Source organism: Natator depressus, chromosome 16 (genome assembly GCF_965152275.1).
Source record: "Natator depressus isolate rNatDep1 chromosome 16, rNatDep2.hap1, whole genome shotgun sequence".
NCBI classification, from domain to species: domain Eukaryota; kingdom Metazoa; phylum Chordata; order Testudines; family Cheloniidae; genus Natator; species Natator depressus.
Genome location: NC_134249.1, coordinates 9,265,517 through 9,288,567, shown reverse-complemented (window position 1 = coordinate 9,288,567; position 23,051 = coordinate 9,265,517). Strand labels below are relative to the sequence as shown.

The window sequence follows — 23,051 nt, the reverse complement described above, 5'->3', positions numbered from 1 at the left end:
ACACTAATATTTAATCATCACTAAAAAAGTGACTCTGAATTATTTGCTGAGACATATCTTAACAAGCAGAAATATACATTCAGCACCCATGTAGGCCCTGAAATAGGTGGCCAGATTTTCAAATGTGCCCAGCACTTTGTGTTCACACTAGATGCTGAACTCTTTTGAAAATCTGACCCCCTGATTGTGGATGCCAAGCACTTGTAATCTAACCACAAGATCTTTAGAAAATCTTGGTGTCCTGCAGGCTGCAGCTAACATATCAAGTCACCAAGTATAAAAGTGAAACAATCAGCACTCACATTCATTTCTGCGGGTGAGAAAAAGAAAACATTTCAACTGTATTGATCTTTGGTGTGACCTTAAAAATGTATTACTCAGCAGCCGCTGCTTCATGAGCAAGCTCCATCTTTACATCCGTCTTAGCCACACCAAAAAAACAGAAACAGCTATGCAAAGAGTTCACCAAACCCTGCTGGAAGAGGTGCTGGGTTTCATGTTAGCCTTTCCTCCCCCAGGATGCGGGCAAGGAGAAGGACTCATGTCTGGTGAGATAACACGAGGACCACTGTGATAAGAAGAGGGTCCAGTTTGCCCATTAGCCAGAGACCAGAAATAAGAGGTGGAAATATTAATGGAAGAAATATCCTCAGAAAGGAGAACAGTCACGACCTGAAAGAGTTGTACTGAAATCAGAGCTGACCCTGGGGATCTTTGCAGTGCCGTCTCCTCAGCGCCGGTGCAAACTGTGTAAGGAAATTCTAGCAATTATTCATGTTCTCATTTGTTTCATTAGTCATACAGAAGCCATGCTGGCTGAACTGTGAGTTATAAAAAAATGAGCAAATTCTCCACTGATGTGTACCTCATGCCATCTGTGGCACCTGTGCAAAATATGTGTAAAATGCTACCAAATCCAAATTGTCCAGTCATGCCACTCGTAGCATCTTATGCTCAGGTTGCCCACGTGTAGTTACCTACACAAGGGATACGGCACTGGAGAATTGGGTCTTATATTCACTGAAATTTTACTGGTTTTTGTTTTGTTTGTTTTTTGTTAGCAAGTCACCTGCAAACCTGTCCTGATGTCTGCCAATGTACTCTTTATCCATCGGTCTAGTAGTTAAATGATTTGGACAAATATTTTTCAATCTATGTGATACTTTCTTCTCTTCAAACATGTATTATTCATGGTCACACAGTATTATTTCTGCTCCCTGATTAAAAATTTTCTGTTCTCCAAACAATAATGAATAATGCACTTGCTGGAGGAAGAAACACTTGGGCTAACATCTCTAAAATGTTAAAAATTTGCAACTAATGTAATGACGATCCAGCTGTCATCCATCTACTTGGGAACAACAGATGATATGATCCCATGTAATTGTAGGAACTTGTTGCTTTTATTCATAAAGGGTGAAATTCATCCTCTAGAGAGAGCCAACCCAAGGTCTATGTGCCACTTCAGTCCCTTTTAAGCCCTCAAAATAGGACTTAAATGGGATTTAAGAGGCTCATAAGCTTTGCACTGGCTCTCTGCACAAAAGAGAAATTCATCTGAAAATATTTGCAAAATAGTTTTCAACGACCTCTCTACTGCACATTCATGTTCAAGGAGTTGCCTCTGTGGCCCCTACCAAAGATATTTAATGGGAAGCCAGTGTGTGCTGTCAAAGAAAAGGTGTTTGTTACATCTCTTAGCAAAGATTTAGTGATCAAATGAGTTGCAGTTGTGCTTGCACAGATCAGAAATCTTGGGGTTTTCCAAACTGCAAATGCTGTGACGTCTCCTAAATGCTCTTCATTCATTCATCTTGGGAACTCTGACAAGTGCAGGCTTTGAAAGCTGAAATCGGGTAAATGAGAGAGTAGGGATGTATGAAAGGAAGTTTGTCATTGGAAAACAATGGCCACCAGAGGGCTAATAATATCTCATATTCCAGAAATGTTGCTTAGATCGCAAATTGCATTCATAAATTGTTTGCTTGCAGTCAATATCCGAGAAGTGTTTACTGTGTAAGTTAGAGAGAGAACTGAAGACACATAGGCTTTGTGGAACTCAGGCCCGGATTTCATTTTCACATGTGGCCCAAAGCTCGAAGTTCAAAGGTCCCTGCATATTGGGAAAGATTGGATCCTGATCCAGATTCAAACATCAGACTCTGGCCCACCTACTACACATATAAGTTTCTACAGACAGATCTCTTCCATTCCCTTACTACCCTAACATCAATGGCTGGCACAGACAAGAAAAGGTCAGTTTACATTTCTCGCCTGTGACCCAGAATCCAACCAACATTTTCTAGGGATTTGGATTCTCAAAATTATGAAATAAAAATGTAGGGACAGATTGTCAGATGGCAAAAACGAGTGCCATTCTGTTGACCTCAGTGGAATTATGTCCACTTGCATGGACTGAGGTTTCAACCCAGAATCCTCTCTGACATCTGTGGACAAATCCATCCCTGGTGTAACTCCACTGCTTTCAATGGAGGAGCAGTTCCCCAAGGATGAACTTGGTCCTCGAAATGCCTCTGATGCTATTTTTTGTGTGCAATTCTCCTCTGATCAGACCAGTCCACTCTAATCAGTGTGGAGTCTGTTTGGGAGTGGACCCCCAGTAGCTATCTATGAGATTTTTTTTTCAACCCTGAATAGATTCAGGAAGCTCAGCAGAAACGTGCAGCTGAGGTTGGAGAGGGAAATAGCTTGCAGGGGTGCAAGAACGCAATTGGAAATGTAATTAAAGCAAGGTTCCTCGTGGGGACAAGGCAGTTTGGGGGCTGCACTGGGTATATTTGTCCATGCCATCTGTCCTTATGACTATCTTCCTTTATTTGTAATGGCTGACTGAGAGAAACCGTTGCTTTAACAGCTTCACTTTCAATTGCTCGAGTTATGCGCCGGGGAGTCACAAATTGCACTTCCTGCAATATTTTCCAACTAGCAAGCTCCACTGGGTTCATAGGCTGAGCGGCTTGGAAGCCTTTTTTAGAAACTGACTTTGCCGGGAACAGAACCAATGAGAAACGCAACCAGAGAGGCTGAGCCAAACTAAACAAAGAGGACATTGTACCTGAGGCAGGAATTTTCCATGCTGCCTATGGGAGACCTCAAGTCCATCAGAGGCTGTGGGTCTTGCTAGCAGGACAGGGGGATACTATAAAGACAGCGGGTTCTGTTTTGTGGCAGCCACGTACCACTTAGCAATTTCCTTTTGGAGAGATTACATGGATTGAGTCCTGTAAGAAGATCAAGCTGGCGCTCCTCAGCTGCCGTGAAGATGCCTGCAGCACAGAATTTACAGCCTGGAGGGTTACAAAGGGGAACCTATGTGGAGCATTGAGCCACAGCCCTGAGTAGTGAAGCTGAGCCATGAGCTGCAAGAGGGATCATGCACTAGGAGCGCAACTCCTTACCCAGTCCCCAGATTCTCAGCTGGAAAGCTCTTGGGTAGAGCAGCACGCTTCCTTCTCCATGGGCTTGTGTAGCGGTGAGACAGGGCCAGGGCCTACCCTCCTTGCCACCTCCTTTGAAGCAATTTGCACCCTTAGGGGTATACAGACGGAGCAGGCTGCTCCATGACGTTTCACAGGGCACACCAGGATGGGGGCGGTGAATTTTCTTCGTGCAATGGCTAAGGACAATCTCCTTCAAAAGGAGGAGGGGGATCCTCAGGACTCAAGCAGTGCTGCAATGCCAGATGAGCAGGTGTGGGGGAGGAATCCAGAACTCGGAGGACCTGATTCGGGCTTTTGCTGATGTTGGTGTAAATCAGGAGTAGCCAGTAGCGTAAAACTGCTGCCGGTGAGTTCAGATCCAGGTCCCGAGCTTCCCATTTGATACAGCTTCAGGAATCATTTGCATGCTTCCAATCATATTAAGATAGGCTATTGTTTTTCTCCAGCACTAAGTAGTCCCAAATATATTGCCTTAGCAACAGATGAAGCTATTAATGCTGCCTGGTACTGGTGGTGAGCCTATCTGAGGTGATGAAAGATCAGCCAGTCACTGCTGCACTGGGTGAAAAACCCCAAAAAGCACCTGAGCATCGGGGTGGAACACCTTTGCCCCTGCAAGCTAGCAGCTTTCCATTCAGGTTTATGCCTGAATATCTCCAGTGTCTTTGATTTAAAAAACCCAAACCAAACCTTCCTTGAGAGGCACTTGCTACCATCTCTGAGATGCGGCAGTGCTGAGTCGAGCTGGATGGTGCAATTTGTCCAGGGTCCAGCTGATATTTCTCCAGCGGTGACAATTTCCGGCCTCTGAGTGGAAGAATGACTTCCCAACATGTCAGCTGTACTGTGAAGCCACCCTCAGAGGGGCAGCCACTTGCTCACCGTAAAGCCTCAAACCCGTCTCACTCCTGCTATGTCCCGTCTATTTGTAGATAAGTACAGATGCGGCCCCTACTACTGCTGTCTGAGCACCTCCAAATCTTTCATGCATTACTCCTCACATCACCTCTAGATAGGGAAGTGCTATTATCCCTCTTTTACACAGGGGGAACTGAGACACAGAGAGAACATAAGAACGGCCATACTGGGTCAGACCAAAGGTCCATCTAGCCCAGTGTCCTGTCTTCTGACAGTGGCCAATGCCAGGTGCCCCAGAGGGAATGAACAGAACAGGGAATCCTCAAGTGATCCAACCCCTGTCACCCATTCCCAGCTTCTGGGAAACAGAGGCCAGGGACACCATCCCTGCCCATCCTGCCTAATAGCCATTGATGGATCTATCCTCCATGACCTTATCTAGTTCTTTTTTGAACCCCATTATAGCCTTGGCCTTCACAACATCCTCTTGCAAGGAGTTCCACAGGCTGACTGTGCATTGTGTGAAAAAATACTTCCTTTTGTTTGTTTTAAACCTGCTGCCTATTCATTTCATTTGGTGACCCCAAGTTCTTATGTTATGAGAAGGAGTAAATAATCCTTCCTTATTTACTTTCCCCACACCAGTCATGTTTTTTCGACCTCTATCATATTCCCCCCCTTAGTCATCTCTTTTCCAAGCTGAAAAGTCCCTGTCTTATTAATCTCTCCTCATATGACAGCCATTCTATGCCCCTAATCATTTTTCCTGAACCTTTTCCAATTCCAATATATCTTTTTTGAGATAGGGCGACACAGTATTCAAGATGGGGGCATACCATGGATTTAGAGAGAGGCAATATGATATCTATTGTCTCTCCCTTTCTTAACAATGCCCAACATTCTGTTTGCTTTTTTCACTGCCGCTGCCCATTGCGTGGATGTTTTCAGAGAACTATCCATAATGGCTCCAAGATCTCTTTCTTCAGTGGTAACAGCTAATTTAGACCCTGTCATTTTATAGGTATAGTTGGGATGATGTTTTCCAATGAGCATTACTTTGAATTTATCAACATTGAATTTCATCTGCCATTTTGTTGCTTAGTCACCCAATTTTGAGTGATCACTTTGTAGCTCTTCGCAGTCTGCCTGGGACTTAACTATCTTGAGTAGTTTTGTATCATCTGCAAATTTTGCCACTTCACCGTTTACCCACCTTTCAAGATCATTTATGAATATGTTGAATAGGACTGGTCCCAGTACAGACCCCTGGGGGATACCACTATTTGCCTCTCTCCATTCTGAAAACTGATCATTTATTCCTACTCTTTGTTTTCTATCTTTTAACCAATTCCCAATCCATGAGAGGACCTTCCCTCTTATCCCATGACTGTTTACTTTGCTTAACAGCCTTTGGTGAGGGACCTTGTCAAAAGCTTTCTGAAAACCTAAGTACACTATATCCACTGGATCCCCCTTGCCCACATGTTTGTTGACCCCATCAAAGAATTCTAGTTGATTGGTGAGCCATGGTTTCCCTTTACAAAAACCATGTTGACTTTTCCCCAACAAATTATGTTCATCTATGTGTCTGACAATTTTGTTCTTTACTATAGTCAATCAGCTTGCCCGGTACTGAAGTCAGGCTTACCAGCCTGTAATTGCTGGGATCATCTCTGGAGCCCTTTTTAAAAATTGGCATCACATTAGCTATCCTCCAGTCATATGTACAGAAGTTTATTTAAATGATAAGTTACAGACTACAGTTGCTAGTTCTGCAATTTCACATTTGAGTTCCTTCAGAACTCTTGGGTGAATGCCACCTGGTCCTGGTGACTTATTACTTTTAGTTTATCAATTTGTTCCAAAACCTCCTCTAATGACACCTCAATCTGGGGCAGTTCCTCAGATTTGTTACCTAAAAAGAATGGCTCAGGTTTGGGAATCTCCCTCACATCCTCAGCTGTGAAGACTGATGAAAAGAATTTCATTTAGTTTCTACGCAATGGCCTTATCATCCTTGAGTGCTCCTTTAGCATCTTGATCTTCCAGTGGCCCCACTGGTTGTCTAGCAGGCTTCCTGCTTCTGATGTACTTAAAAAAAATTTTGCTATTACTTTTTGAGTCTTTGGCTACTTGTTCTTCGCATTCTTTTTTGGCCTTCCTCGTTATATTTTTACACTTCATTTGCCAGAGTTTATGCTCCTTTCTATTTTCCTCACTAGGATTTAACTTCCACTTTTTAAAGGATGCCTTTTTGCCTCTCACTGCTTCTTTTTGTTGTTTAGCCATGGTGGCACTTTTTTGGTTCTCTTACTTTGTTTTTTAATTTGGGGTATACATGTAAGTTGAGCCTCACTGTTTATTTTTAAGCAATTTTTTTTATTTCCATCAATTTAAATTCACAGTTGTGCAAAATTAAGGTTTTAAGCAGTTTTAAATTTTAACTTGATAAAAATTTTCATAGTTGTGGGTAATTACAGGGGGTTACACAATTATTTAATAACAGTAGGTGTTGAGAACTTTAGAGTTTGATTTAGGAATATTTATCTGTATATTTTGACAAGTGATGTGGACAATTCATGTGTGAACAGTTACAAAGCTTTAACATTTTGAGTCTCTCAAGTAGCATTTTTCTTACTTTGCCCATTTGTGAATTTCACTTATCGATGGAAATATTCTTTCATTGGTTTCTGTGTGTACTGTCAGCATTTAGCATTTACCATTTGGTCAGTAAATCAACATTTACCAACAAAAATCTAATCCTTCCAAACCTACTTACAAAATTTCTTGGGCTCACTATTTCCAGTTAAGCTAAAAATAGTGTAACCCTTTGGGCCATAGTCATCCCTGCTGTAACATGACTGAAGTCAACAGATTTACGCCAGGGACTCGTGGCCCTTTAGCATTTCAGCAATTCTGCTTCCGGGCATGGCCAGAATGAGGAAATGAAAAGTAATCGGTAGACTGTACAGCTGCTGATGTTAAATTTGTTGATGGCTCTTTTATTCCTGGTGCTTGGTGTTCACATCGCAACGTCTACCACCACCACAGCTGCCATTCGTCAACACCTCCGTTCGACAATCTGCAGAGAAGCCCCAGACTGAGCAGGCTGTAAAGACTGAATCATCCACTCCTCACATTCGTCTGACCTTCTCTGTAATGCAGATAGATCTCCCCCCCCCCTCAGCCATTCGTTCCCCGAAAAGCATTTCGGCTTTCCAGCAACCTCACCCCCAGCTGTCCACCATCCACACATGCTACCGCATGAGTCAGATGAGCGTGGGGTGCACAGAGGCTCTCTGACCTGAAGCAGGAGGTACTTTTTTGTGCTGAGATGCAACATCCCCTCGACAGAGGATGGTTTGAGATGGGTGTCGCAAGGTGTAGGGTCAATCTTCCCCATAATGGCCATTTCCTGGTTCAAGGTTTTGGACCCATGCCCTGGAGCAACCTTAACCACCCTTTAACTGAGTTTTTGCTTTCAGAGTTTTCCTGTTTGTTTCTGGGGCAGATGGGGCAGGGCAGATGTGCTGAAAGGGGAAGGTTGAAGTTGGTGGTAGGAGCTGATAATCAGCCAATAGCAAGAGTACCTGGGTTGTGTCACTTATGTAAGGCTAGGAGCAGAGATTGAGACTAGAGTCATGACACTCTTGCCCCCCATAAGTTTTCCTGCTCTTCTCCCACCAGGTGGGATGTGTGCCAGGAATGGCTGAATCTTCCAGCGGCAGCTGCTGTCCTCCTGTCTGCCTCTGAACGGGAGTTCTGGGACAGGGCTACCACCCTTAGCTCTAGGCAACTTCTCCACCAATAACAGCCCCCTTTTCTCAGTCCTGTTCCCTTCTCTGCTTTTCTGATGAGCCTCACGGCAGCCCTCTCACTGCCACAGCTGAACAAAAGGAGTCCTTTTTGAAGTCTTCTTATTCCGTTTGTCTTGGACCGCATCTGCACCAAACCACCATGAAACATCCAAATGCCATGTCAGTTCTAGTGTCTGGGAGGTGTTCGCTGTAACGTGTCCAGTGCTGTTAGACTTATGCTTTAGCATGCCCATCAAAATGGAAACTTCACAGCAACCTTTCCGGTGGGGTTCATTCCACTCCAGGATAACATGATATGGCTTAGAACTGGGCATAAAAGGGAGAGACCAGTTTCATGGCATGCAGTATTTTTGGATTGTTTCTAATTCCCTCCATATGTACCTGCCCATCAGCAAATTAGTGACCACTACAGCTATGGGAACATGTTTAGTGACTTAGGGCTAGATCCTTACCTCTTGCAGACTGCACAGCTCCACTGAAATCATTAGAGCTAAGCTGAGTTCCAGCAGCTGGGGATCTCAGACAGTTTAAATTTAGACCCAATTGTGTTTCTGGAGTTAGCCCATGGGCCCACTTTGAGGGGCAACCACAAGTGTTTTAGATGGCCTTAGCTCAGCCCAACTAATCAGTAGTTCAAAGATTTTAATGTGTTAGCAAGATATTACTGTAAATCTCTTTTAAATGTAGTGATTGGAGCCTGATTCTCATTTACACTAATGCTAGTTTTAAGGCCCCCTTGTGCATTACTAAAGTGCGTTACGTGAATTGGCTGTAAATATATTTATGTATTTATGTATTATAAATGTATTTATATTTACTCTACATCCTCCTTTACTTTACCACAGCAATGAAAGAGGCATTAGTGTAAACAAGAATCAAGTTCTTGGTCTCTGCCAAGTGGTTTATGTTTGACAATGAGCGGTTAGTTATTATGCATGTTGTAAAAGGAGAGCAAGAAGTGACATGATTAAGTGGCAAATAAATTTAAAACAAAGGGAAACATAACTGCACAGAACTTGTCGTCAGCTGCACTGGAATGCACTGCCACAGTAGTCATTAGGGTCAGGTTCTCTAGTTGAATTTCATAAGCAGCTAGATGTTTTATGACCCCATAATAACTTCTGTAATGATGCAACCTATCACATGATGCTACCCCTGTCATCACTCAGCTGATCACCTGACTTCTGTTATAAAGTTGAATCATTACAAAGGTTATTGTGAGGTCATAAAAATTCCCCCTGCATGATCTAATTGCATCATAGGCCAGGCACGTGTTTAGTTGTAGATTTCTCTGAAACATGAAGTACGGGTATAGTGACTGGTGGCAGGACTGACTGACACTCTAATCCAGCCATTCTAATATTTATTTAGCCTAATTTAGAGCTGGGAAAAGAAACCTATTGTATGTAGCAATATGGGAGAAAAGTTTACAGAATCAGAGCCCCAGAAATGAGTGATAATATATCTTACATAGAGCTTTTTGTCTTAAGAGTACTTTCCAGACACTGATGAATTCATCCTCCCACCACACCTGTGAGGTAAGTAAATGTTATACCTGAGCAAACTGTCAGGAATTGTGTCAGAAGATTAGAAAGCAGAGATTCTCAAGTCCCAGTCCAATAGAGCAGTGATCTCACAGCTGATCATTTCATCTGAATACACACACATAACTGATGAGGCCTTGACTACAATACAAACAGCTCATAACTTATCTGGGACATTAGACCTCAGTTTGTGCAGGGCCACTGGATTTATATTTCATGGACCCCAGAAATGATAACGAGACCCACAGAAGCCCTCTATAACAGTGTGGTTTAATGAATTGAAACATCTTACATGGTTACCGTAAATGACTTCAGTAACCACCCATTAAATTTCAGGAAGTGCATGGAAATATTACTCAAAAAAATTCCACCCCGTCTTTCCATGTCAGTTACATTTCTTTTAAAATTCAAAAAATGAGTAATGATGCCAGCCGCATCTGATTTCCCCGTAAAGTCCCTTCTCTCTCCAAACGCTCTGCTATCAGGTGGCATCAACTGCGGTCAGCGTCATGGAGAGCAGGTACGGCGGCTAAGCTAAACCAACAAGAAAAAATAGGTAGGGTGGAAATTAAAGCAGCATCATCATCATCACTGAGGTTAGATTAATAGCTGAGCCTTGGGACTCCTTCCCAGCATTTCAGGGCACCATGACCTTCAAGGTAACCACGTGGTAAAGGGCTTTTCATACTTCTGAATCCTGAAATGACTGACTGCTTACTCAGGCACCATCTCCCTGGGCAAATTAGTCACTTGTTATCACATTGTTCTGGTTTCTCTTCTTTCTTGTTCTGTAAATCCTGTCACACTGGAATCGCCATTGGCAGTCTGATTCTGTCAGGTGTTCAGCTCCCTCAAGTTCCATTGAGGTTAGCGGGAGTTGAGGTCACTCAGTCCTGGTCAGGATTGAGCTCCTAGTGCTGTGCCAAGGCTTAGGGAGATTTTCTTATTTCCCCCCTTTGTTTGCACAGGCAGGGGATTTTTGCAGAGGTGTTTCCTTTTCCTTACTGTCCACAACAGCACTTATTGCTCGTGCTTTCAAGGAAGGGTGACAGGTCACTGTGATCACTGCATGCCTCACCAACATGGAGTTATGCTCCCTACTCCCCTGTAAAATACGGTTAGCCCCATGTTAGAGACAGGCAACTAGGGTCAGGGAAATTAAGTGATTTGCCCAAGGAAGTCAGTGGCAGAGCAGAAAATTGGGTCAAGAAGTCCTGAGTCCCAGTCTTTTTCCTTAACCATGAGGCCAAACCCTGGAGCTGCAGCAAAATTTCAAAATCATGCACCTGAACAGCCCAATTGCAAGGCAAGTTTAGATCCTGATCTGTTCCTGCTATGAATGCCAATGGCAGCCTTGTCTCTATAGACTGAATTAAATCCCCAGACTTCAGGGAAGTCTGGATTTTGATCTGACTTCATAGAAGTTGCACCCTTCACACACACTGCAGAACAAGATGAAGGAGAAAAGCAATCTCTGCATCAGTTTCCTAGTAAGTAGGAGACCTAGGCTTCGGGGCATGAGCCAGTCTGACTCTTGAGGGTAAAGAGGAAACTTTCCCTAGCAGCAGGTTAGTCCAGAACAACCTATAGCAGGGTCTCTTGCACTTTCCAATGAAGTAGCTGGTGCTAACCATGGTTGGAGACACAATTAACTATATGGATGCCTGCTTTGATCTGATCTAGCAGTTCCTATGGTTTTAAGGCTCATAGGTTCAAATCTGGGTGCCTAAATCCATATTTAGGCACTTAAAATCCTGGTATATTCCCATTTTCCACTGCAATGTGAGGATGCACCACAGGGATTTCTTTTCAAACAGACTCAGATTTCCTAATTGAAAACAAGGAGCCAGATCCAGCCATTGTAAATTGGTTTCTCTCTATTGAAGTTACCTTCCATATTGAATTACACCAGCTGAGGATCTGGCCCAGCAGAATTATTCAGAGTATACTGAGGGGAAAGGAGGGGAGAATCGGTTTAAAAAATGGTCCAAGCAGCAGGTCTGAGCTGGCCTGGTAACACTACCTAGTAAGATAAGTTACCTGACACTTCCCATTGTAAGATCCTGTTTTCAGTTGTTTATTCACTTTGCCAAACTAACCACTTGGGCTGACATTTTCCGTGCTGGGCATATCCCTTAGACTGAACTGCTCTGCAAAATTTCCACCAAAATGGTTCAACCATTTCCAAGAATAAGTCTCGGGGCGGGGGGGAGGGGAAATGTTGTTTTGCCCATGTTAAAAAATTCTGGACTTTAAACTCTTTTGCTCCTCTTTGCTATGGAGCAGGGGCTTGAAATTTGGCAGGGCAGAGATCTTTGCATCAGAGATGTGGATTTTTGCCATCCTATGAAAATCTACCCACATTTGGCCAAGTTATGAGCCTTTGAAAAACTGCAGTTCGCACATGTTCAGTAGCGTTTGACTGGTAAAATCTCCAGAGATTACATCCTCACTGAGCATGCCCCAGCCTTTCACAAGTTAGGCGTGACCACACTGCACATGTGCACGTTCCATCTCTTCACTGAACCTGGTGCTGAGCAAACTGTGCATGTGCCATCCTCTCACAGCTCTTAGTAGTGACTTGACTGTGCCTGGCAGGTTACAGATCCAACCTGGCATTCCCTAGCATTTGAGTACTTGACTTTCCAACCTTACTCTTTTTAGCATAGCTTTGTGTGGGACATTTATTGCGTATACATTGGGCCAGATCCTAGGGGTCCCACAACTGAGGTACAAAAGGAGAAAAAGTGGGACATGTGGGATGATCCTGAATCCAGAGAATGGGACAGCTGGCAGGTGTGCGCTGAGCACCCTGACAGATTTCCCAGCACCATTACCTCAAAATAGCGATGATCCTGGGAATATCTGGACAGGTGGCAACCCTTCCAGATCCTGATCTACTGTAAATGAATGTAGCGCCTTTGACTCCAGCGGCAAACCACTCAGGGAAGGATCTATCTCCTTCTCTCGGGAGCTTGCCTCTTACTCCTCTGTTCCACTCTCTGGGAAGCTTGTCCCTCCAGCTGTCATCTTTCTTCTCCCCAGCAACGTTTCAACCACATCAGTTCCTGCTGGTGGCTTTTTGATACTTAAACTGGTCATTATAATCCCTAAACAAGAGGCCCCAGGAGAAGGGGACATTTATGTGAAGCGCTCCCGGCAACCCATGACCTTTGTGTTCCAGCTTTCCTGCCTTTATTCTCAGTTGTAACAAGGCAGTGTCTCCACCGGGGAATTTTAATCAAGGCTCAGATGCTTCTTTGTGTCCAAAGAAGAGTTTGTTCTCTGCTGCCATTTACATCTCCATACCACCCCTGCAATGGCTGATTGGGCTTAAGCAGGCCACCTCCTTTCAGATAGCTGCTGTCCATGCCCTGTGCAGTCTGATCAGTGCAAGGAGCTGTGAGGGGATGGCGCATGCTCAGTAACTGTGGGGAAGAGACATGCTGTCCCCACTGACTGGGGAAACCTGACTAGCTGCCTGTTCACGAGAGGCTAGGATAAGAGAGAAAGGTTGCACCAAGAGTTAGCTGGTCACCTGGGACTTAGACCTGAGTGCAATCCCTTGCTGTGGGTTCAGATCAGTAGTCATAGAAGCTGTTGACCTTGTGCTCTTCTCACACCTGCTGGTGTGACTCCATTGATGTTGGTGGAGTTCACTGGTGGTGGGACAGTAGTATTAGTGCGAGGTGACTCAAATCTGCTCCATTAGTTTCAAGGTTCCCCCCATTTTTTGGAGCTTTGTACTGCTCAAGAGCTGGAATGTTTGCTGCTTTTTTAGTGAATCAGGTGTCCTATCCAGTTTAGAAGCTGCCTGCTTTTCCATAATTCACTGATATCTGAATATTAGCACTAAGCTGTTTGGCTGGATGATAAATACTAGAAACTCCATATATAAGCAATGTAAACATGGAATAATGAGTGTGTGCTGATATAATTCTAAGCCTATTACTGTATAATGGTGACTGCAGTCTGATGAATTATGCTAATAATTCTCTTAAACAACTTCCTTGTTAACACCAATTAGATGCTAATGTAAATTCAATGCATCTTACATGCTAATGTGAGACCTCACTCAGCAAGCACAACACGGCAGAGGTTTCTGGCTCTGATTTTGCGCAGTAGGAGATCAGAACCAGGTTTTGCTGCCCTCTATTTGCAATAATGTTTTAGGAAAACAAAAAATTGCAGTTCCTTTGCCATCAATTTTGATCTTTTCCCAGTGCTATATACTGGGGCGCTTCCCCCTTATTCTATACGGAACACAAGGCAACCTAAAATCATGGCTTCTTTGCCTCCTTCTGTACATTAGCCTTTTCACATAGAGAGAAAGGACGATCTTGCCGTTAATGCACTGGGCTGTGACTCAGGAGATCAGGGTACAAATCCTGCCTTTGCTATAGATTTACCTGTGTGACTTGGAGCAAGTCACTTATTTTATGCCTTGGTTTCCCATCTGTAAAATGGGGCTAATGACTCTGCCTTTCTTCCAGCTTCTCTGCATCTTCTTTAGATAAAACCTTTGGGGCACAGACTCATAATATGTGTTTGTACAGCACCCAACACACTGGGGGCCCTGATCAGGGAACTCTAGATGCTAACAAAATAGATATACAGCTTGGGACTAAGTTAATCACAGGGCTTACACTGCTCCACTCCCAACGCTTGGAGCCCCCCAGGGGCAGAATGTTCCCTCGGGGAGGCGTTCACAGTGGCCGAAAGCAACTGCAGCCTCCCAGCCACAACAAGCCAAGCTGTGGGCAGATTTAGACAGAAAGGGGATGTGTCCAGGGGAGATGCTGTTTTAGCGCATTCCTCCTCCGCAGCTATCACAAGGTGGGAGTTAAAGCTGCCCTGCCCTGGCAGATAGCCCAATAGAGGGCAGACTGGAAAATCTCTCGTCTAGTGCAGGGTGCTTTGCACATGCTGCTAGGAGCCTACCAGGACATCTGCCAGCTTCAGCGAACACATCCCGGATTTGGTGCTATCTTGTGCCCCCTCTGCTGGCTGGCTCTGCAGCAATAAAGCACAAGTCAGCCTTGGCTGGTGCGTGGAGAAGTGCCAGGACACCTGGAAAATAGCCGCTCTGCAATGGCTTTAAAACAAAAGCCATTTCCCATCTTGGAAAACAATCCCCAATTGATTGTAAAGACGCAACAGGTTGCTCTTGGGGCTTTAATTGCACTGAGGGGTCCCTTTGAAAACCCTATTTCTTGGCACTTCTGCCCTCATTCAAGTACAGGGAACATACTCCAAGCCAGTGCTTAATTTGTAATGAAAGGCACCAGACTCACGCAATTAGGTACCGGGGCTCAAGCAGTTTTTTTTACTTTCATAACTGACATGGCAAGCCCAGAGGTGCTGGGGATATGTATTGCCAAGCCCAGAGGTGCTGGGGCTCGGCCCTGGCACAAATTAAACACTGCTCTAAGCCCCACAACTGGAAAGTTAGTAGCAGATAGCTACACTAACCCCTACAAACTGTGGAGCCGCTGGTTGTTATCTCTGCTCTTAACTGTAACCAGCTAGCCCTACAATTTGGTCCATAATGTTTGGTAACACCCTTAACTGTTACCTGCAAAGGCTTATTACAAATTGGGCTTGTGCCCTTCGTTTCATTCTGGTGTATAAAGAAAGGCATGAAGGAGGCTTTTGAGCAGATGGGGTTTAACCCTAGAAATAGCAGAAATGTCAAGTCTGGTCTTTTCTGGTTTCACTGGAGGGCCTTTGGGATCTCTCAGTGCTGAGCAGTGAGAGTTCCAGCACCTTAAAGGGGTTGTGTTGAATCTTCGACAAAGATGCCCATTACCCAAAGTTAGTTAAATGTTAACAAAAGTGAAATTTTAAATGGTTCACCTAAAAATCCCTTCCTTCTCTCCTCAGCTCTTGGGAAATCATTTCACTACTTCTCCAGTCAACGCACAGGCAAGACCCCCTTTCAGGCCTCCTTTTGCCATCATATAGAAGCAAACATGGGCACAAGCGCACTATTCCCCCACTCCTTTGCAGCACACCTTTAAGCTCAGAAAGTCACTTTGTAACACGCCTGGCCAGCAAGTGCCCTAAAACCTTGGCCACTAAATCACCAGCCACTGAATCCTACTAAGGGGGATTTTCCAAAATGCATACATGATTTAGGAGCACAAATCAATGGGACTTGTGCCGCTAAACCTAAATCCCTTAGGTACATTGGGATTGGACATGTCAATTCCCTTGTCATTCATGCAGACCAAGCCCTGAAGTCTTTCCTTAGTCCTGAACCAGCCCAACACAGTAAGGGGGTCTACTTAAGGAAAAAATACACAGACTTTCCGTCAGATCTTTCTGTCAGCAGGTATTTGGCCCCCACAAGCTGAGCAGATGGATCCATCCTCAAACTCTGCTGATTCTGAGGCAGATTGCACACGTGGTCTGTGTCTCTGAGGCTTCCTGACAGGGCAGCCTTATCAATTGTTGCTTGCAGTATTATTGTGCACAAGACAGTAGCACCTAGCAGAGAAAGGGCTCCCCAGGGCATTAGGCACTGGGCAGGTGCCTAATAAGAGACATCTTGTCTCTTTAGATTATTAGCAATTTTACAAATGGGGAACTGAGGCCCAGAGAGACCAGATCCACAAGGTCATTGAGGCACCAGAATCATATTGAAATCAAGGGGAGTTGGGCCCTATATACTTTGGAGGATCTGGGCCTAAGAATCTGTGGCAGTGGCCGGTAGGATTGCCAACCCTCCAGGATTGCCCTGGAGTCTCCAGGAATTAAAGATTAATCTTTCATTCAAGATTATGTCATGTGATGAAACCTCCAGGAATATGTCTGACCACAGCTGGCAACCCTAGAGCCTGGTATTCAAGCTAGATCTCCTGAGGCCCACGCTAGTGCCTTAGCCACAATTCCACACGTTCTCCCCAGTGCAGCTGAGGCCTATGGAGGAGCTCTTCCTGCACGCCTCTCCCTGTAAACGCTTCTTACTCACCTCTCTCCTTGTAAACAGCAGCAGATCCATAGATCCCAACAGATCCTGCCTTTGCCAGCTGTGAATTCTCAGCTCATCACTCACCATCACTGATGTGGATCAGCCCCTCCGGAGGGACTCCTCATGGCCACTTTGGGATCTTTAAAAGCTTCATCCTCACTGGATCAAAGCATCCCTGAGCAGTGCACCTGGTAAAGCATTGCTTCTCCTTAGAGCTACTTTTCTGTTTAATTCATCCCGCAGAGCCATACAGCCTTTTCAAGGTCTGGCAAAGCACATTACCAGAGATGGCTTTGCTCTCGGAATTCTAAGCACCAGGCTTCTCATTTCCAATGCAGGGCTCCCGCATCACTGCTGAGTTCAGAAAGATTGTCACTGTGTAAAACGCACAGTGATGCATATGGTGAATCAGGGATTAGACTCCAGGGCTCGATGATTGTTCAGTTACTAAACTGCAACACAGTGACTTTTTGCTGTTATATGAGGAGGAAAGAGAGGGGAACACATACAAGAAATGTATTAAGTGACACATAATACACTGCCCTTCACATGAACAGTTTTAACCTTAAGAAACTTGACAGGGAAAGAGTCACTGACTTACATTAACCAGTGTGTGTGTGTGTGTGTGTGTGTGTGTGTGTGTGTGTGTGTGTGTGTGTGTGTGTGTGTGTGTGTGTGTGTGTGTGTGTGTGTGCGCGCGCGCGCGCCAAGTATAAATCCTGGAGTTATTCAATTCAAGATTCTGGATTTCTACTAGTGTAGCTGAGATCAGAATCTGTTCCTGTTCTCAGATCTGAGCTCAGCTGGTCTGCCTATGGTGCCTGATTCAAAACATCCCATTGACTTAAATGGGCTTGGAATCAGGTCCAACTTAAGGAAACTGCAATATCTGGGCCAAACACTGCTCTCACTTAATTTGGATTTACACCAATGTAACTGCACTGAATCTGGTCCTCTGTCTCTTAAAGAAAAGATCTGGTAGACATGGCTGAATCTTTTTTCAGGTCATGTAAGTTTGTTCAGTATTCAACATCAGGAAAAGCAAACATTTATCTGCAATCAAAGCCAAGTCAGAGAGGTTTCTAAACTTCCCTGAATGTTTCTTGAAAGAAGTCTATTCAGGAACAGATGGAAGTATTTGCAATATGATTATAGTGTTGTCACTTTCCAGAATCTAAAGAGCTAAGTTTGGACTTCCTCTAAAAGGTCAGACTAAATATGAATATTAGTTTTGATTATTTTCCAAAGTAATCAATATGCCTCACTTCCCAGGGTTCTGCTTTAGGATGTACAAACAGAAAGAGTGTGCTAACAATAAGGTACTTTAAAGTCAAAGCCCTTGGTCAAACTTTTCCTGAACCCAGGGAGCACCCATTTCATCTAGCATAGGCTATGTTTACATTTCACACAGCCAGATTTTCCCATGAGCCCCAGCATTCAACACCATTGTCTTGAGCTTTCATTCTCTGTACAGTTGCAATCAAAGCAATCTGGCATGGGGGCCCATCTTGTGCTCCAGAATCCAAACCTTTGGGCCAGGTGCTCAGCTTGGGTAAGGAGGCACAGCTCTGTTGAACCAGTTTATACCAGGTGAGGATATGAACCAAAAGTTGTGTTGCTTTAACTCTACCACTGTAGTTAACAACCCTCCTAATATGGATGCAGTTATAGCAGCATAAAAGTGCTTATACTGGCATAGCTTATTACGCTTCTCATAAAGGGATAAATTACACAGGTAAAGATGCCTTATACTGGTATAACTGTGCCCACACTAATGGTGGTATCAGCATAGCTATTTTGGTGAAAAAATAACTGAACTGGCTATAACAGTACTAAATCTGTATCTAGTGGTTTGAAATACGCTGCTTTGTTGAAGCTTGAAATGGTTTTGTGGAGATATATCTGTTTCAACAAAGTTTTCATCGGGAAAGTTTTTCTGGAGAAGAAGACTATTGTAATTTTTCCAGTCCCCAACTTGAGACACCTTAAAGGGACCTGATTTTTAGAAAGTTTAGCTCCTACCTTCTGAAAATAAGACCATTTAAAGGTGTCTCAAGTCTGACACACACACACACCCCAATGAGGCACCTAAATCATGAGCCACTTCTGAATATCTGAGCAATTTACATTTGCTTCTTTAAAAGTAGCAATGCTATTTAAAAAAAGAATCGGGCTCAGAGAAGTTTGGAAGGTTCTCACCTAGAAGTCACTCTTCCATCCCACCTACATCACCCCTCTCCAGAAACAGGATCATCCAGAGGGATGTATTAATAAAATATACTGTTCTAAAATGCTGCCTTCTCTTTGTTGGCAAAGCCGGATAAGTGCTGAACAGTGATACAATGAAATAAAGATGTAAATCATCTTAATGCAAGTGATTTGCAAATGCAAGTGCCTCTCCTTTTATAGGAAGCACATTAAGACAACCTACTACAAGTTATTCTGCTGCTGGTGGTTTTGTTGTTGTTGTTGTTTTTTTAAGAAAAGGAATCACAAAGCATGCTTGGATGGCTGCCCTGACCCAAGTGGCTACAAGGCACCACAAGCTAGCAGAGCTTAAAGGATTGATTTAGGTGGCATTGAAAGCTTGTAGATCTAGCCCCCATCATGATATTACAAAACACCTTTTCTTGCCCATACCAACAGGTATGAAGACCTGATGACTGGCATTAAGGTAAAGCAATAGCATGATCCAGTGACTGGCATAGCAGATGGAAAAAATCCCCTATTGCTTTCACTTGTCTTTGCACCCAGCTCCAAAATTCATGGCAAGTCAGAGGAAGAATTCTCTTTTCCTGACCAATTTCCTGGTGGATGAGAGTTCTGGGTCACACTACTATTCTTTACAACCTTTTTACATGTGTCTTAACTACAGAGTTAGCTCAAGTGATCTACCTTTGAGTGACTTCATTCATGTTAGGCTATCATGAGGGCAAGTGGCCACACTATGGAATAATAGTACAGCAGTTATAATGTCCTGCATCTACCCTGGCACTCTACTTGACTCATAGAATTTACCGTCAGAAGGAACCATTGTGCTAAGCGGCAGTTCTGCAGAAAAGAACCTGGGGATGACAGCGGACAAGAAGCGGGATATGAATCAGCAGTGTGCCCTTGTTGCCAGGAAGACGAACGGCATATTGGGCTGCATTAGTAGGAGCATTGCCAGCAGATCGAGGTAGGTGATTATTCCCCTCCATTTGGCACTGGTGAGGCCACACCTGGGGTACAGTGTCCAGTTTTTGCCCCCTCCCCCCCACTACAGAAAGAATGTGGACAAATTGGAGAGAGTCCAGCAGAGAGCAATGAAAATGATCAGGGGGCTGGGGCATATGACTTACGAGGAGAGGCTGAGGAAACTGGGCTTGTTTAGTCTGCAGAAGAGAAGAGTGAGGGGGGATTTGATAACAGCCTTCAACTACCTGAACGGGGGTTCCAAAGAGGTTGGAGCTCGGCTGTTCTCAGTGGTGGCAGATGACAGAACAAGGAGCAGTGGTCTCAAGTTCTAGTGGGTGAGGTCTAGGTTGGATATTAGAAAACACTATTTCACTAGGAGGGTGGTGAAGCACTGGAATGGGTTACCTAGGGAGGTGGTGGAATTTCCATCCTTAGAGGTTTTCAAGGTCAGGCTTGACAAAGCCCTGGCTGGGATGATTTAGTTGGGGATTGGTCCTGCTTTGAGCAGGGGATTGGACTAGATGACCTCCTGAGGTCTCTTCCAACCCTAATCTTCTATGATTCTATGATCATCTAGTCTGACCTGCACATTGCAGGCCACAGAACCTCATCCACCCACTACCTCATATGTTGCACAGACTTCTGTAAGGGCACATCCCATGGTTCCTTGTGCTGCATAAGCTTCACTACTCTGAACACTTTTGCAGTGCATTGTGGGAGAACTTGTCTGGCCCATCTGGAGATCTTGGACAGAAGTGGTATGAACCAGCGACTCATTAAAGTAAGCCAGTTTTAGCTTAGCACGCCAAACTTCTGCCTATGGCCTTCATTCCAGCTAATGGTAAGGCATGATTCCAGCTCAGAGGAGTGGAGCTGGGTGACTAATTGTTTTGTCAGTTCAGCCAGCGGAGAAAACCCCATACCAGAAAAGATAGTTGGTTTGGTTCCAGAGATATTTGGAATTTGTTGACAAATCAGAAAAATTTGTTTTGGACCAGCAAACTATCTGTGTGCCCTTATAACTGTACACCCACGGGTAGGGGCACTTACACAGGCTGTCAGAGACCCATGTCTGAAGCTCCACTCTGGAGCAGGGCTTTTAACTCAGATCTCACCCCTCTCAGGTGAGGACCTTAACCACCAGGCTATAGGCTATTCTGGAGTGTGCATCTCTCAAGTCTTTCCTGTTGAGGCTCTTCCACTTTGTTGCCAACCCTCCGTGATTGTCCTGCATTCTCCAGGAATTAAAGATGATTCTTTAATTCATAGAATCATAGAATATCAGGGTTGGAAGGGACCTCAGGAGGTCATCTAGTCCAACCCCCTGCTCAAAGCAGGACCAATCCCCAACTAAATCATCCCAGCCAGGGCTTTGTCAAGCCTGACCTTAAAAATATCTAAGGAAGGAGATTCCACCACCTCCCTAGGTAACGCATTCCAGTGTTTCACCACCCTCCTAGTGAAAAAGTTTTTCCTAATATCCAACCTAAACCTCCCCAATTAAAGATGATGTTGTGTGATGAAACCACCAGGAATAAGTCCAACCACAATTGGCAGCCCTTCATGAGAACCAGGAGAGTCCCTCACTGTTTTGCCAGAAAACATTTTTGGCTCTCCCGTGCTCAAGTGGCTGCAAAAATAAAAATAAAAGGCTGGATAACCAATCTGGAGCAGAGAGAGAGAAAGCGGGGGAGGCCAAGCATTACAGCAGTTCAGCCCCCCTGGGACTTTGGCATGGAGGGTGACCACCCTGCTTGCCCACCCCTAGAGCCAGCCCTGGTGAGACTGGTTCACACCCCTGAACACCCTAGTTGGGTCAATGAAAGAATTCTTCTGTTAACCTAGTTGCAGCTACAGCAGGGGTTAGGTCACCCTACCTAGGATTAAATACAGCAATGGGGAAAAACCCTTTCCGTTGCTGGAGGAGGTACTATGCTGCTGTGACGTCTGTTGTATGGAAAAATCCTCACAAGTACTCCCACGGAGCTCTGGGTCCTCCTCAACTTTGCCACAGGGATGTTGTGAATGGCCAGAACGGAAGCAGGTAAAGCAGGTTGAGAGCCTCAAATGAAAGTCCCCGTGAAATTGCAGTCTTATAATTAGCTCTCTGGGCTGGAATCACCACATTAAATCAGTGAAATTGAAATCAACCCTTGACAGCTTCAGGGTGCAAACAAACAATCCCTGCCTATGGTGGGAGACAGGACCAAGGCTGTACAGTAAGGAAGACTGATTGTTGTTGCTTCCCAGCAGAAGGAGGAAGACAAGTTCAATATGAGCAAGCGAATGCCTCGGCCAGAAAAAATAGAGCAGGCAGATTAAACTAATCTTCAGTGTGGCAACCTCTTGGCAGATATAAAGAAGAACGGAAGCATAATCAACACACTGGAGATAAATAAAGCAGAGCACAAGCTGAACGTCAGGATTAATCAAGTGATAACCAACTTCTGCACATTCCTAACTAGGCACCAGGCCCATTGGAGTAACTCAGCTAATGATCCAAATTCTGCTCTGAGCTACTTCTATGCAAGCCTACTGATGGCAATAGCAACCCCAAGGGGGTAGATACAATGCAGAAAGAGAGCTCAGCCCAGTAGTGGTTTGTTGTTGCTTCAGCTAAAGGGTTGTGTTCTGTGTTGTAGTTAAATTGCAGGGGAAACTAATCCACATCAGTTCCATTTAAGTGATGCAGTTGTAATACTTCTTTCTACATTACTACAATCTGGAGCCAAGTAGGCTGCAAAGCTCTCGGGGCAGAGGAAAAACAATGCACCAGAGAAATACATTAGCACAAAAGCTATGGGACATTAACAGGAAACATTAATATCTGCATTAACACGAGCTGTAAAAACAGAAGGGTTAACAATGCGGCAGAGATACAAAGAGATGCTTTCTCACTTTTGAGATCACCAGACTGATCCTTAAAGCGTGGAAGGGTACACAGAACGTCGCAAAAGCACCCGTGGGTAACACTACAATGTTTAGCAACCCTTGGGAGTTGTAGGGTCAAAACCTAAAGAAGACCTTAGGCACACTGCCTCCGCATTAGTGAGTGACTAACTCTCCTGCAGTAAACTAAGGGCAGACGTGTGACATTCTGTACCTCAAAGCAGCACCCTGGACCCTCCATATTCATCACTGCGATATTACTATTATAAGTTCTGTACAAAGCATACCTTGTGAGGAACCATTTTAAAAGTCTTGATCCGCGGAACAATAA

General features: G+C 44.4%; 1 long non-coding RNA gene across 1 annotated transcript; it reads left to right on the top strand.

The window, feature by feature from the left end:
* The first annotated feature begins 534 nt into the window (after window positions 1–534).
* On the top strand, window positions 535–22,754 carry LOC141999873 (uncharacterized). The gene is made up of 3 exons (XR_012642102.1): window positions 535–750; window positions 19,666–19,832; window positions 22,085–22,754. It is a non-coding gene; the product is annotated as an uncharacterized LOC141999873 (long non-coding RNA).
* The last annotated feature ends 297 nt before the right edge of the window (window positions 22,755–23,051 follow it).